We start from the raw sequence: 17631 nt of genomic DNA on the forward strand, positions 1-17631 counted from the left end.
ATTTTTAAATATAGGAAATGCGTTTTTCTAATCATAAATTTTTGGGATTGACTGTATAGCCAATACATCCTTAAAAGTCCTTACGTTCGATTTGTTAAAATGGAAGAATGGATTAGTTCAATAAGTTTGATCCAATAAAGAATCAGCACCTTTTAATGAAACAGGAGAAGAATCTGGTTGTATGATAATGTACGAGTATTACGCTGATAAAATCTCGTCTTTGAATTGTACAGCAATTTTCGCCATAAACCTTTCGAACAAGCCAATACATCATTCACCCGCGCTAACGGGGAATCCGATCGCAGGGGCGGTGAGGAGTAAAGGGGACATGCTCGCGATGTCATAGAAGTAGGGCATGGTGGAAGTGGCTCTCGATATCGTCGGTCGAGATTCTGGAGCTGCTTCATCATCAGCATTAGACAAACTCGATTCGAGGCGTGTACGTCACGGGGCGTTCGCTGCGAAAAGAAGGCGTGCTCCGTCAAACAAACATTGCGTTACTTTCGTTCGTTATTTTAGTCACAAGTGGATGCTTTTAAGAGCGAAGCGTGGGAAATCAATGAGCGCGCGCGCTCCGCGATTTTCGATCGTCGACCGGGGAACTGAACGGATACGTGATAATTCGCATCGGGCGTTAACGAGCGAATGCGAGAGGAGCGATGCACGTGCGGGAATCATTTGAAGAGAATGCGAACTGCCGTATCTGGGACAAATTTTACAGAAATCTGAAACGCGAATCCCCTTTCTCTCGAGAAACAATCTCGGCGTTGCATTTCTTTTTTAATATCGATGTTCTCGCATCTTATTGACGGAAACAGCTACGTCGGATGAGTTATCGCTGACTAACTGTTGTTAAGATTTTGTAATTAGGCACGAATGAGAAACGGACAGAGTAACGTCAAAAGCATGTGCATATACGAAGCAATTAACTTTTATCTTATTTTCCTTTCTGATCTGTTTAACGCTGTAACAATTGTTGCCGTTGAAATATCGTCCGATACTGACTAACGGTAGAAAAGTTTACCGTGAAGACGTCGAGCGCTCGACTAGACACAAAAGAACCTTTATCTTATCTACGATATACCGCTACGACAAAGCCATGTATGTTCCCGTAGTAAAATGGCCCGTTTAAAGTGCATTACACACAATGGGACAGGCACCATATATGTATACCTGCTTCCTACAGCGTAGCGTCGGAGGGTTAGAAAACGGTCCCTTTTCAAGGCGGAGACCGAACCCTATTCTCACCTGAACGCGAACAATGCTGGAAAGTTTGAGAAATTGGTCGGTTTTTCCGTTATGCTTTCGTTATTATGCATTTCGCTGTACGCTCGAGGAAAGTCGTTTGCTTTCTATTAACCTATTAGTTATATTACTTTGATGAGCGTATTTCCCTCGTTAGTTGAGTAAAATGAGTTTATTTTAACGTGCTTCACTTTACGAGTCGATGTAATTACGACGAATATCGACTCGAACGTTTCACAGTATCCTGTATTTATTCGATAATCATTACGCGTAAATATCATCGAGTCACATGAGATAAACGCAACGTTTTGTAGGTACATTTTAATCAGCACTTTGTCAACACTTAGTAAAGATTGTTATTAAGCAACAATAGGTGGATATCTCGATGAAAACGAAGTTCGACGATAAATTACATGCAAATGCGGAGCATTTATCTTTCCTCGTGTCAACGTATAACGTAATGCGGCTTTTAAATATACCGTGACCTCACGGCAAGCTTATGAATTTGTAGCAACAGGCGATTCACGAATGCTGGGCGTTGGTGTACTCTACCGGTTCGTGCCGGGCATCTTCATAACGGATCTTCTCGATGGTATTATTATATCGCGACGCAATAATTAGATCGACTCAGATGCTCCGCGTCAAGATTGAGCGTAAACTTTCGAGCTATTCCTGGCGTTCTATCGCGAATATTTAAAGTTTGTACGCAGAGAAATTATTTTAATCGCGCGAAGCGATTTATATTTAAAAAGCTGCGAGCAGTTCGTTGTAACCTGAAGAACCATAGCGAGTGTCTATAGTTAAACGCAGCCTTTAATTCAGTTCAACTTTCACTTTCCTCTGGAGAGAAACCGTGTCACATTTTTCAAACCGAAGGTGACGATTTAGAAAATTCGATGATTACAAAATTCTGATTTTAAATATAAATCCTCTCGGCGGCTACGTGATATCTTGAATGAATCTTTTGTTGCCTATTGCGAAATCGACACTTTCAGGTTTTGCACAAGAAAGTAGCGAAACGAAAATCGAACCGTTTCAAATAGTTATTCTCCACGTTGCTGCGGTTCGAATAGGGGAAAAAATGGACTGTTGTACAGGGTATATGGTCGGGTGCACTAGACTGGTCATTTACCATCTGGACGACATGAACCGATCTCCCTTTATACCTGGCAGGTAAAAAGGGAGTTGTAAGAGTGGTTTCGCAAATAGTATTCGATAGAATTTACAACCTACAATTTCAGTCTATAGGTGGTTTATCCGTGCTCAGGTAGATGGTCCGCAATGCTTGATTACTTTTTATTATTGTAATATTGTTGGACAGCAGAGGTTTATATTGGAGGCAGTATTTATATTGAAGTAAATTTATTGTCATATTTTTGTCTCAGAAAGTCCATTACCATTTACACAATTAACTCTGTCAATCTGTTGTTCTTTTTGTTTGCCGATACAACAGCGGTATTTAATGTTTCGAAAACAAGTGTGCAGTTTCGCTTATGCAAATATGCGATTGAAACCAGTGATGACATAATGCGGTGCATGCGCCTTTAACGAAGTATGTACCGTTTGTCTAGCGGCCCTGTTTTCCTACCGTTTTGCCTTTCACAGTACGGAGCGTCGCGCCGAGGCCATTTCGCTCGACTCTTCCCTTTTTTTCTCTTTTCAAAATTATCTCCGGTCACCCCGCGTTTCACTTAGCGTAACCCCGCTTCCTCTTTATCTTTTTCTTTCTCCCTTTCTCTCTTCGCGGGCGATAGATCATTCACGCTGGCTGACTCGAAATGGTAGAATTATCCGGCCGGGAGCAGGGAGAATTCGTGAGTTATTCACCAGTTAAAACTTCGAAGGTATACGTTTTATCTTTTATTACACGTTTAGAACATTTAACAGTAAAATAAAGTATTTTCGGGCTCGGGATATTAAACATTCTATCCTTTTATCTCTTCTTGTTTCTTATAATATTTCTTTCTCGTCCGTCCCGTTATCTCGCATATAGAGACGAATGGGTCGATTCCCGTGAAAGTAAATAAATAATTCAACCTATGGAATAATTTTAGCTCGAAAAAGGCCCTCCACTTTGCGCGATAATGGCGAAGACAAAGAGGACCAGTGCTTCGCGATTTTCTCGTCCTCGTATCTGCTTCAGCCACGTCTGGCTACATTTTATACTTAACGATTAGCATGGATCTCTTTCGATTGTTCGCTCGGGATTTCTCTCAGTGCTTAATGGACTGTCTCGACTATCTATTTTTCTCCGCGTTTTTTACCACCGACCACCTCTCATCCTCTTCTCTCTCCGTCATTATTCTCCCTCTTTCTCTAACTTTAATAGTCTGCTGAAAGGGCCATCATGGAAGCTTGCATATCGTTCATTCAACTGTGCATCAAAGGCATTGTAGTAAAATTATGTGTACGACGACAGACGCAGTGTACGAGCAGTAGACTTATCACCTTATGGATTCTTGTGTCTCACAGACACGAAAAACGAACCCTGATTCGGGCGTCCCCCGCCATGAATAGTGCTCGATTAAACTTTAACTTCACCGAGGTAACAACTTTACCGAGGAGAACAAGAAGGGATGTAGTTGTGTTTCCCGTTTCTCTAGAAACAAACCAAGTTTCGCCTCGTCTCCCGTTCGTTCCACTTTCATTCCAACGAAATTGAATCACCTGTTTTCCATTACTGTATTTTTGCGACAGTATATTGTATCAAACTTTTGTAGTAGAAGGTATATGTGCATAATTAGCTAACTAACACAACGTTGGTAAGCATATTGTCTCCACTACGACTCTCGCCTCCCGACTTGCTCGGCTCCCGGCATGGGAGCAAGCGAGAGCGTACCTACCCTCAAAACTGCGGTTTGGGCATGCCCGGTATACTCAGTCTGTGGTACAACGTGTATCTATACGAATTAATAATCGATAAGGAATCTAATGCTACTGTCTACGTCGAATATGTAACCTTTCAAATTGAATGAACACGCGTTTTGATGAATGAAGCATTCGAAGAATGCAATACACTCATAAAAATGTACATGTGATTGTATGACCGTATTCAATTTATCAGAACGTAATAACTTCATCGCCAGTATAATTGTGACCTAAGAGGGTACGATAGCTGCTATCGACACAGAAACGACGGACACGTGTGCTGCAAATATCACTGGGTCTTCCAATCCGTGGAATGGTCGCGACGTCGAATCATTGAACAACGATTGCTGGAAGCGTAATGGCTCTAGTGTCTAGGATTGCCCGCGCCGGTCCTCGAGCGGACGGATAATATTGCGGCATGGGGAGTGAAAGCGACATGGTGAACCCGCTCACGAGGTTACCCATGTACTTTTACTCGATTCAAGCCGTATTATAGTGACTACTTTACTCGGCAGTCCCTGGCATAGTTACCACCAGAAATATCGTTGGAAAGCCTGTCCGCGCCGCTCGCTCTACCCACTCGGCTCGACTCGTGTCTCCGCAACTTTTAGCACAGATTCCTTCGATATTGTTCCAATGCTCCAGCTTGTATCGAACTTTCTTCCGAGCGATATTATTTCTTTCCGGTTCCTCGTTCTTCCTTTTAGTTTAACTGGAGATTTCGTGGACTTTTCTCTTCCAATTGCTGAGAGGCAAGTGTTGAAATTGTCGATACTTTTAAATGAAAGGGTATTTGACAAGTTTTTGGTTTAGAGAAAACAACTTGGAAGACTATCAACATTTATTTATTTGGAACAATATTAAGTAAATACAATTTCGCTTCATCATTTCTCATCATTACATCAATCGATCTATTACACAAGTTGAATATTTTGTTAATCGATAAATGTGCGCGACATGCGGTCGGACTTTCCTGAATATTAACGAAAGGATTAAAGAGATCTGAGCAGACGTGAACGTGTTGAGCAAAAAACTCGAAACCCATCCTGGCGTAATAGATATTCTGTTGCGTGCAAGGTCGATAATTCGCAGACCTGGTTGTCCTGCGAGAGAAGCCGTGGAGCCGGAATAAAGGGCTGCCATATGTTGTCAGGGGACAATGAGGACGAAATAAGAATCGTCGAAGGGTGTGCAGCGTGCACGTACACGGCCCTATTGACCACAGCCCTCGCCAGCCGTAAGCCCTCCAAGATACGTCTCGATTCTTTTCGCTGCCCTTTGCGAACGATACCGAACCCTTCGGCCGTCACCCTCGCTTCGTTTTACTCGCCACCCTTCGGCCGAAACCACCCTGATTCATTCATTTACTGCCGTGAAAGAGCGGGAAAGTCAATCAGTGTTCCCAACCAATAACGTAGGGAGAATTGAAGGAATCAAAAAAATTAGAGAGCTGTCAAGACGATATCCCTGTTATCTATTGGTTATCTGCTCCTCAAGTTCGGACTTCCACATTTAGAGACTTTTCTCATAAAATTCTTGAGATATAAATCTCCATATGTCGGGTATTATTATACGTTACACAATTCTGAATAGACAATTCTGGTCGTTATAACGCCTCGCAGATCGGTTATGACCAGCTTTCTCGCAGTATGAGTTTGAATGAAAGATTACGTAAATGATCAACTGGTTTTGAATGAACGGATCTCCTATAGCTGCTCGAAATTGCTCAGCAGCGAGAGCTGTAGGTGATCGTTCCACTGAAAACCTGCAGAGAAAATAGAGGAAGATCGTTTCTGTGACACTGCGACAATTCTGGCGAGGAAGTTTTAAGAAAAACGAGTTACCGGTAGTTGGCAACAATGAAACCTGAGTTGGTTTCGGGGCACATCTGCCACCCTCTTCTTCGATCAGCATCCCCTGCCTCAAACCCGAACCGGATCCGTGCGTACAACCGTGGGTTACATTGAAACGAGGAGGTCTGTGAAAAGAGGAGGAGACGAGGGAAGAACCCTTCGTTTTTATTCCGTCTACCACCCACAGAGAGCCGGATCGTCATGGGATCTTGAATGCGGGATCCAGGGACGTCCCTGGATCCCATGCTTCTCCTCCTCGTTCGAAACCATACCGGACGATTCGATTCTCTTGTTTCACGCTCGTCGAGCGAAAACATGAGAAAGTGCTTTAGCTTTCTTTAAGAACCTCGTTATGTCTCAATTAGTTGTTACTCAGCTAGTCACATATTAAATTAATGCATACGGCGGAACGTTTCTTTCAAACGTGAAAGAAATCATATATTTGATTCAAATAATTTGTCAGTTCTTTTTGCACTCTCGCAAACGATTAAATAATTTCATTGCCACAAGTTTGTTAAACATTGTATAATAAATATAATCGAAGATTCATGACAAAAATAATAAGTTATGAAGTTCACGATTTCATGATTTAATTAATATATTTAATTATCCCAGATTTTTCAATGAAATGAAATTATTTATTTTTTATATGATATGAAATTCTTTATTATAATGAAATTCTTATTCCCGTAACATAATGATTTCGTGCAAAAAAGACGATCACCTTGTTGTGTACCGATATTCCAACGTTAAACGTAGTCGACTCTGGAACTTGATTGCTGTCGGGGGGGTGAAACTCAAGGATGCGTAAAATTCATCAAAATTTTGATTGGGTGTACGTCACGCTCACTGACGATTAAGAGCCCAGAGAATAGGTTCGCAATCTTATATAGTCAGTGGCGCATTAAAGTATGACGTAGCGCTTTATATTCTCGTTTGCCTCTTTTGTTTTCAATTTTCTACGTACCGCGTCCGTGCCGAAGAATCCTCGATCCCGAGGTTAACTATCCTCGAAGGCATATCGAGTTCGGTCGAGCAGTTAAAGATTTGGCCTCGATCTAATGAGTCGAGATTGGCCTCAATCTAACGAAGAAAGTGTATCTGTACCGCGAGGACCCCTTTAACGGCCGGACGAGCAGACCCAATCGTTCATTTTGGCGCCGACGATTATCGTTCGTCGGATGACTTACCGCGGAGTCGAATGTTAATTCAATCGAGGCATACGCGATCCTGTAATCGAGACGATTTATGGGGAGCCAGTTTGCTTCGGCCCTCTCTTAACTCGATAATATTAACGAGGACCAATTTCGGCGGTAACGACGATAAGATCGATGGACGTAACGTCGATGCACCATTTGCAGCGAGGCGCGAATCGAATGGCATACTTATAAGTACGATGGTTCATTTATTGAAGGAAAGTTGAGCAAATAAAATGTGAATGTTTTGCATTTACGCACGTAATAATCTGCAGAAAATAGGAACGCTACATGTGATACATGAGAATATAAGAAATATCAATACGTGAATGCACATTCCAATAAATGATACAAGAAATTTCAATCTGATATGCATTCTTTGACTGACAGTCTTTCACGTTAAAAATGTTGAGCTGCATGGATACTGAGTATGTATGACAAAGTCGAAACTATGTACGCATAGTGTAAATTATAGCTCAGATTGGATTAGCTGCAATCGATTGATCTGTCAATCATGTTTCATCTATGACACTTAGAGTAAAGTGCTGGCTCTCAGGTCGACGTGTTATACTTGCAGCTTACGAAAGAAGAAACGTTTGAAGAAGGAGGAATACCAGGGACACATAGGCAGGGAGTTAGGGATGTTGGTCTCCCGGGAAATCGAGGCACAACGAGGCAATTGTTCTCGAATCGATATCTTCCTAATCGATCGGGTGTCTGGATGCCACCTGGCCGACCTAGTAGTACAGTTAGACAAGTGGGAGTGGGTATTAACATCGTGGCTCGGGAGGATCGAGGTTAACGATAAGTCCTCCGTTCGCGGACTAATAAGCGTCTGGGAAAGGGACGAGTGCGAGACGTCGTGACCGACGCTATCGCAACGTCCGATTGCTCTAGGATATTGTAATTTACTATATGCACTTTCCGATCTCGATCGATTCGATTGGATTAAGTCTCGGATTTATTTCAAAAGTTTTTCACATGGACTCAAAGTCACGTCTAGACCACTGATCGTTAAAAAAATGTTGTAGATATGCAAATCGCTTATCATTTAAATATTGAAATATGCATTCATCTTTTTTACATCGTATATGGTTTCATGTATCACGTGCAGCATCCAATTTGAGATCATAAAATCTACGGTCTAATGCTCGAATCAAATTTATTCTTATTGGCGCAAAAACAGATTTCGTTCGTGCAATACTAAACTTCCGAAAGGGGGAGAAGGTTGTATTCGAGGACGACGCCTATCGATTCGGAAAATTTGGAGCGCGTCGAAGTGGTCTGACTCGCGTTTACGTCCAAGTCCGTTACACTTCCGAGTCCTTCGCTCGTAAACTACTGAACATTCAAAAAAGGAGAAAAATAAAATTTTCAAGAAGAGATAGATCACTGAGGAAAAATTCACACATTGTGCTGAGTAATCCACGTTTTTCATAAGTAAATCTATTGATTTGTGAGAAATGTGTGATTCATTATATGACTTTACGTACATATAATTATTGCTAAGAATGATGCAACATTTGCCCGTTTATAATGACACACAATGGTGATACGATATGCTACAAGTGGATACGCGCCTTAACTGAAACCGTAGTTTAATACGCGGATAGAGTTAGGAATCTCGTTGCGGTTCTGCTCCAATAGCCCGACGGCTGGTTTCCCTGTACGTTCGGCAACACCTACGGATTTCAATTTATTTACGAGCGATGTTAACACGCCACGTTGACACACGTCGATGCGGTTCAATTCATTCTCTTCACTTTTCCTTTTCTGCCCTCGCGTACGGATCTCGTTCTCCGAGCCGATGAGAAATAATCAACCGAGATGGAACAACTTTTGTCGTCTGTTTGATCTCGAGCGATTATTTGGACAAGCGTTTAGCATTGGACGCTTTCGGATATTTCAATGTGGCGCATAAATTATGCATCCCGAGAGGACGTATTATTATATTAAACACTAGCTTGTTTTTCAGCCTTGAAGTTCAGATCCTCTGAATTATTCAACTATGGAACTTTGTAATTATTGAGAACAATTTGCCGGTGTCGTGTCATTTACTCTGCCGAGGGATCGATCGTTTTACATATGTATCAATAGAGATTTGTAAACAATATTGAATTCGTTTACGTGAGCAGAATCATCGTTTCTTTTCGCGGTGCAGTCGTTAGTCGAACATTAGCCTTTGTTGAACGTACATATATGTAGTCGTATAGAGTGCACCGGGTGTGTTAGAGGCTATCGGAGTAATCGAATTATACGGTATAATCGGGCAGCTCGTTTCGATCGAACACGCGTTGCACGAGGCGAATTTCGATTACCTAAACGTTTCAGTCCACTGTAATAGGAACACACCGCTTACTAATCTCTACGTGTCCAGAAACTCTATTGTACTTCAATTCCATAACGCTTTTATTAAAAAGTACGATCATTTATCGNCGTATGATATTAATTAATAATAAATTAAAATCATAAAATATGAAAAGAATTTTTTATAATAATTAAATTGAGTCATTAGTACGTTAATTAATATATAAAACTCGTGGATTCCTGAAGACTAAGGATTTCCATGAATTTTAATTATAACGTATAATGGAGGATGTGGCACTTCTAGAATCATAGAGAATGACGTTATTCACGGAAACAGGCGTCCCACGTGCGACGTACTGGTCACTAAGAAACATACGTGTATAGATATACATCGTTCCACAGACGTTGTCCGTATTCACTGTCTTGTACACGTGCGGACAATTTCTACGAGCTGGTTTGATTAAGACGCCTTTTCCACGTAGGGCATGTACGTTATGTGTGTACACGTGAACGATAGTCACGCGTTCTCGCATACGAAAAGAACAGAAACAGCCAGCAGGCTTATCTACGAGTGATTTTGTTACATAGTTAAGTTATGATGTAAGTAAGTCTCTCATCGATAATTAATAAGAATTCCCTTTGAGAGATCACGTCTTGTATTATCTGATAAGTTATTACATTTATATCGTAAGATTATATCGTAATGTGATTATGATACCATCGACGGCTGGGAGTGTATATGAGAAAATGCGGATATGATAAATTAAATACTTTATTTCTCTGGACATGAAAATTGTTTCAATACCAGGTCAATGGTATTGGTTTTCGATATTGAAAAATTCTTACCATTATCGAATCCTTCGAATTTTTCAAAAATATTTTCGAGATACCTGCTACGTGAGCTACAGTAAAATGGCATTCAGAAAACGTGTATACGTTGAAAGTGTAAGGAAGAGAAGTAAATTCGAAATTCGATATCGTACGATTTCACGCGAACAAAGTCTGGAAAGGGTAACGATCAGAAATCGCGCGGTCACGATACGCGAAGGGAAGCAATTATATTTGTACGCCGGTGCACGTGGACAAAGAAAGAGAGAGGAAAGGAGGGGATTAAAGAGCGCGGGCGGAAAGGTAAAATCGACGAGTAGAGGTGTCGGTCGGTCGAAAAACGGCGGCGGCGACGGATCTTCCTCGCGTTGTGTATAGAATGGTGGTTCAAAAACAGGAGGCGAAGTGAGGTGAAGAGAGCTGACCTACTGTAGCAAGTGGCTCAGGGCCGACGCTGTCCAAATCGTCCCCTCTATTGCCCCCCTCTTCGGCAACTGGGCCTTCTCTTCATCCGGTACCACGCGTAGTATTCAGGTCTCTGCCTTCTTTCACAGTCGTTCCTACCTCGCCCCCTTGCCCCTACCGTCTCCTTCACCCTTGGCCCTCGACCGTGCTCTATGAGGCCGACAACACCTACTCAAAATCAAATGAATATGTACGAAGGCTTCGTGCCTCGTGGGATTTATTGTTCGATGTGTACGTCTGCGTGCTTTTGTATGAGAGGGCAATCCTTGGACCCTTGGAACGTCGATACCGTAAAAGAACTCATGAATGATCGGGCAGAAATTCTGTGGTTTAACGACTTTTCCTTACTGCCATAAGAATTGTTCTACAGTTTAACGACTTTCCTTTTTGGACCGACGACGGTCCCCTTTTGGCAATTGTAATTTTTATACTTCACTAATAAACACGTCTACTTCCGATAATTTTATTTCATCAAAGCCCGACATACACATGCATTTTATTTGAAAAAAACATAAACGGGTGACAGGATGGAAAAGCGTGCGAGATGCAGGCCAGCGGACTTTCATGATCCGCATTCGCCCGTTTCCACGGTTCTTACGGGTTTTTCGTGGCGGTGTGAACGCCCACCGAAGGAAAGTGAATCACGCTGGCGCGGCACGGCCGAGTGAAAACCAAGCAGTGAAAAGTGGCGAGTGCCCGGGTGGAATGGCGATTTGAAAGTTCTGTTGCCTTTAGCTCCTAGCGCTGATTTTCACCTCGCAAACGTGCCCGCCGACGTCGGTTGACAATCGAAAGCAGCCAGCTGGAAGGTATTCTGGTTTAACCAGAAGCGAACTGACCGTTTGCTACTTATTGTTAAACAAGAATCAACTAAGTAAAGAAAATACTGTTTCTGAAATAATAGCAAAAATGTCATCCCTTCGCTGATATTTCATTGACTGTAAATAGAAATTGAACGATTTGTAGAGATGGTGTGCAAAAAGTGATACGATCTATCTTCATTCACGTTGATTGGTTCCTTTCCGTTCCGTTCGATAGAAGACACGATCAGAGTGTCCAAATCGGATTGAGTTGTCCTTGGAGCTTATTGCGAAATGCTTGAGATGCCGAGGAACACGTGCCATTTTATTCAGTATTAGACAGCCTCTGTTCAGAATCTGTAACCATGATCTACAAGGTTTCTTCCAGTAAAATGTGTAATATAACTTCTAAAGCAGAACGTATTCCGTTAATGCGAGATATAATGTAACTGTAATCCTAATACAAGAAATTTTCGATGAGTCAAATATGAAACGTTACCATTTTAGTTCTTTTATGTTCGCCTTATATCAATCTTCCTTTTCTTTTTTGGTTTCAGATGTCTTTTATTTGAGCTGTGCTCAGGCCTCGTCGCCTGAACAAAACGGGCTATGTCCACGAGTAAGTAGCACATCTTCGTCAACACTTTTTTATTCATTTATCATTTTGTTCTTTTGATTGAAATTGTATGAAGCGATTCACGTCGAGCTCGAAATGAGAACTAATATGAGGGACAATGAATTGACACATATTCTATGTCGTAATACGTGATACAATTCATGAGGAAACAGTTTTAAAACCTAATTTAATTGTTCCTTGGCGCGGTCACGCGTTCGATACACGTCATAGCTCGCGTGCCGGATGCTACTGTTGGCCATTATGTGGTTTGCTTTAAAATCTGATTCGTCTAAGTAAACAGAGAACATGGGTCGTTTGTAACAACACGATAATTAGTAAACGAGACTGTGCCAAAGCGATCTGTGAAACCTGTTTTCGCATTTACCGCAAGCTGTGTTTGATCTTTAACAGCCTCTCCTGCCTTGTGGTGTTGGTCGCATACCGGAATCGTGTAAATTCATTTCGTACGATTGATTAGTGTCTTCATTACTAGGTTGAGTTTCCACAAATTCTGTTAAACACTCTTTCCTCAATGTCTTTCATTGAGATTTTTGCATCTGTAGTCAGATGACAATATGAAAATATTCCTTAAACGTAGTTGTAACAATTCAGTTTTGCATAAGAGTTCGCTCGCTGATGAAGAATATATGACCCCCTCTTTATGAGGTCCACCAGCAATTTACAGAGAGCTATTGTAAGAGACGAACAAACGAAAGTGACATCATTCGTCCTCGGTTACATAAAGATATCGTCGCTAATATCGATGATCCTTATGGTTTATTACGTGAACGTTGTCGCGTCTATTTTTCATTTGACCAGCTCGCCGCCTGGCTACCTCGGCAAACCAACGTGTCGCAAAGTCGCGACGGAATAACAGCGATCAGTGATCGTGCAATTTAGTTTCACTTATTGTTAGAAAACGATCGAGACAGAAAAAATTTCGTTTACTTCGGTTTAATAGAACCGTGGTCCGTTTCCGTTCGCACGCGAATGGAAAGTTCTTAGAAAGTTCCACCATCGTGTTTCGTTTATCGTGAAACCGAGGCACGGTGTCGAAACTGGCTTAATATGGAATGGCAACCGTACGATGATTTCCATAAGAGGTCGTTAGAAAATGGATTAGAAAGAACCTCGTCCATCTTAATATCCAATAATTTCGTGCGTTTATTCATATTTGCACGGTTATTCTAGGTAGGGTATTTTTAATTTTAAAACATTCTCTGTTAGCAAACGGAAGAACGAGTTAGTTAGAAAACTCGTCACGCGCAGTATTCCTTTAATCTCTCAACCGCAAACGTTTCCTAGTATTTTATCTACCCTTTTTTATCTCATATCGGTTATCTTAAACATTCTACGATTGTTTTACGCATGGAAACCTTTTAAACCTTTATTAAAACAGTGACCGTATCAAATCCAATACATATTTTATGTCGTGTGCGAGCCAACACACAATGGGAAAGAGTGGGTACGGCCTGGTGATCATCGAAATAGTTATTTTTGATGATGAGGTCGTCTAGGATGCGTGAAACGATCATTCGAGGACATCCTGTACGTACTCCACCTCTCACTGCTCCGTTCTATGCCAAGCCCACGGGAGGTCTAACCCTGGGTGACCTCCGTCGTTTCCTGTTCGATCTTTACGTTCATCCTTACGTTAATATGACACATTCGTTTCAAAAGCTTCACGCTATTATTTCGAAAGAAAAAAGAACGGTTTCGATGTCTTTCAGATACTCTGAGTAGATTTCTATCATTTGTCTTACACTATATATCTATGTATACATTGTTATATTGTATTCTACATTCATTGCGTGATGTACTTTCAACTTTTATATTATTCCTGATTTCGAGCGAGGCATTGTGTGCATTGACCGCGGAAGGTTAATACGTATCCTAATAGTCTGCGCGTTCTTTCTTCCGTTTTCGAGTAGCGCTGATGATGAATCAGTGGCGTGAATAATCGTAGAAAGTCTCGACTCGGTTTCGTTTAATTTCGAGGAAAACTGTAAATGTAGATTCTTGTAGATTATTGGGTGGTTGGCCTGTTTTCACGATCGAAATTGTGCAACCGTCTTGCACGCACGGGTCACAAAGCGTTCCGTGTTCCCTGCTCTGCTACATAGTAATCTGTGCTTCTGCGTATGAAATTGCACTTTTCCCTAACATTAATTCTAATTCATTGCAAATGATAGAAAATTTCTATATTCCTCAGGTTGAAAATTGTTTAAGGACCGGTTTCGGTTTGAAAAATTGAATCGATGGATGATGCCAGGGTATCACGTGAACGGTTCAAGTGGTGAATGGAAAATCGATAGCGAGCGCGAGCTTTTTTCGCAGCCGCGGTGCAACCCCGTTCAAACGACAGGTCAACCTTAACCTCAGTGTCGATAATCAATGGAATTGATCGTAGGCTCGGCATGAAAGTGTCCCAAGGTTCGCCGGCATTGAAGGCTGTACGTTCGTTAAACGAAACATTCTACGAAAATTGCTCAAGGAACCTTCGCGTGTTGACCACTCGCTCGTTCTCCGTCTCTAAATTTTTATTCACTCTTTCAGCTTCAATTTTTTGCATCGAATTCAATTCAATTTACATCGAAATAGAGAACGATTTTTCTTTTTCACTATGCAAGAAAAATAAGAAATAATTTAATTCAATTCTGTAATTTTAATATCTGTAGTCAGTCCTCTAAATGCAGTGTGAAAGATTAAATTTTAAATTTATTTGACACGTTTAAAATAGAAACTTCCGCCAGAGTTACAAATCACCCAATAAAATGTTCCGCTCTGCAACCTCTGATCCAAAATATATTAAATCCATCCGTTTAGTCGTTGTATTGCCCGAATTTAGTACAGAATTTGCGAGGAACGGGGTTAAGGACAAATCAAAGTCGCCGGCAATGACTCTCCAATCATAATGGCCGATTTCCAAATTCGCGTGCAAGGCTACCGAATCGATTCTACATCAAAAGTGTCTCGATATTTCGTGCGAACTTTAATCGTGGCAGTCTCGAACTTCAGCAAATGTCTCTCTCCTTTGAAACAGTATTGGATTCGGTTTAGGATACCTCGTCTGTGTGCGAGAGAAAGCAATTAACATTTCAAGAGTCCGTAACTTATTCTTAGTAGGGGGAAAAAGTCTGTCAGAAGTAACTCATCCGTTTTTACTTTTCATTTTCTCGCATCGACCCTTTCGCGTGATTAAACGCGTATCATTAATATCACGTTTGCCGATATAAACGAGATTTCGTTCGCAGATGTTGAATTTATTAACAGCGTACAATATCACATGTCGTAAATAATTGTTCTGAAGCAGATAAACATATACTCATACATATTCAATTTACAAGTGATAATATCGTTTATTGCGGAGGATTAAACGCTCCCAAAGTCCATTTATACTAATCCAAACCAACGGATAATTTCCACGAGTCGAGTCGTGCGGAGCACCGTTAATTAATCAGTCATTCCTAGGAGCAGCGTTGAACTAGCACGTACTAGCGTATGATAACGTTTGACCCATGGTTCACCGGCCGTAGGTCTAAATCAGAATTATGTCGCGATGCCGCTCACGCAAAAGATCAGCTGGTTTCTCGGCCATACTGCGATATTTATGGTTTCTCCGTTTATCACCGTTCGAGTCAGTGCGTTATCTGCATCTGTCAGCCGATTTTATATGATCGCGATACCGTTTTATTGCCCCGCGTACCTACCGCAACGATCGAGTCCCGGTGATACCGAAAAATTGGCAGCAGAATCAAATATTCGTGTAGAATCTTCTCCATTTCCTTTCTAACTGGCTGCGCAGAAAAATATTGGAGTGTTTCGTAAAAAATTGATTCATCGTTTGTCATAAAAGAAACTCGAAATAACGAAATATAATAATAGAATCGCGTAGGTGAAATTACGTAAGGACGTCCTTTCTTGGTACACGAACAGGCTTGCATCTGTGTAACTCTGATTATATCGATTACTGCATCATTCTGTGCATTGCAAATATTTACTCGTTATATTCAACTCGCTCGAGATTGACTTCGCTGAGTTTAGCCAACATTCCAATTTCTTGCCAGCGACAATAAACTATCACCCGTGTAGACTCGATCATCCTGTAACCTATTATGTATATTACGTGTAATTTTCATATGAAATTATTAATTGATTCCACTTGGAGAAAAGTAATAAATAGACTGCGGATTTTATATGCGTGTGCAGGATGCATGCAAGGTATAAAAATTTATGAAATATCAAAGGCCTCATGCATGCCACGGTGCTTATGAAATAATTTCATATACATTTTTTTTTAAATTGATACCACAAATGTTTCATTTAGAACTCTAAATCTAAATCTTCCTCATCAGCGAGTTGACGTCCAAATGAATTAGGAAAAGTTATTACTCGTTGAATTGACGTCGTATAAAAAATGGTAGTACAACGTCAAACGATGACAAATGATCTCGATTAGTCTCCGAGGCGTAACGAAACACTTGAAGGGTTAATCAAACGTGCGAGGCAACCGAAACTGGTTCAGACCCGGTGCCGCAGGGAGGGTCAAGATCTCGCTGGTTCACGTGGTCGCGATCAATGGAAAACTGACGAAAGAGCACGGAGGTGAAGGTCGTTGGTGACGTGATCGAGAAAAATCTCGGGGAAAATTGTTCCTTTCGTGCTTTGGGTGGCGACCGAGTCACGGCACATCGAATCGTGCCATAAATACACTTTTTCTCACCTCTCCCTCGCGCCTTGATCATTGACGTCGATTACGCGACACGTCGTTGGTAGATCGTGCGAAATTTCAGTCGCTGTATACGCCCGTTGATGAGAGAACGTCCGTGAACATAAAATACCTACCTTTCGCGGAAATTAGGCCGAGTGGCGGACCTTGTTAAGGTGTTTTATTGCCTCGAATAAGGGCGAGTCGCGTTTCGAAGGCCGAGGGAAAACGAGAGCGACCACGTTTTTTCACGGAATTTTTCGTCCTCCACAATTAACTGAAAAATTTAGTATGCGAACATCATTACTTTCCTGAGTATCTATACATATATCGAAGTATCCGTCATAGATTCTGTTAAGTCATAAAAGAGTTTTCCAGGTACGCAGTAGTTGACAAAAAGGTTTGACAGCTACATGGCGGTTGGGGATAACCTTGGGCTTGTGAAAAATTATTACCGTAGTACTCAGGAAATGGCACTAAAATTTTTAAGCCGTTTGTATTTTCCCAAGTTTTTCCGCATCTGTTCGCAACGGCCACATTTTTCGGAACAGAAGGACTACCTGTTTAACTCTGGTCTTTTATTGGTTGGGTTCTAGCATCATCTTTCACTGAAAAAGCAGCCCTCAATTAAGGATGTATTGGCTATACAGTCAATCCCAAAAGTTTATGCACTTTAGAAACACATTTTTTAAAAAGAAATCAGACGTCGGAAGAACATTGCTAATAATAAACAACAAAAAAAAAT

General features: G+C 41.3%; 1 protein-coding gene across 4 annotated transcripts in view; it reads left to right on the forward strand.

Moving 5' to 3' along the window:
* The window catches only part of rdx (BTB/POZ and MATH domain-containing protein rdx), a 94930-nt gene that overhangs the window by 33871 nt on the left and 43428 nt on the right, over positions 1-17631 (forward strand). Inside the window, exon 2 of one of the 4 annotated variants that reach the window (XM_026816684.1) lies at positions 12120-12181. The exons of the other annotated variants lie outside the window; for them this stretch is intronic. The gene's annotated coding sequence lies outside the window, so the exon portion shown is untranslated. The remainder of the gene's footprint in view (positions 1-12119; positions 12182-17631) is intronic. 4 annotated transcript variants of the gene reach the window in all.

Source organism: Ceratina calcarata, unplaced genomic scaffold, assembly GCF_001652005.2.
Source record: "Ceratina calcarata isolate Rehan_Ccalc_2016 unplaced genomic scaffold, ASM165200v1 scaffold54, whole genome shotgun sequence".
NCBI lineage: Eukaryota > Metazoa > Arthropoda > Insecta > Hymenoptera > Apidae > Ceratina > Ceratina calcarata.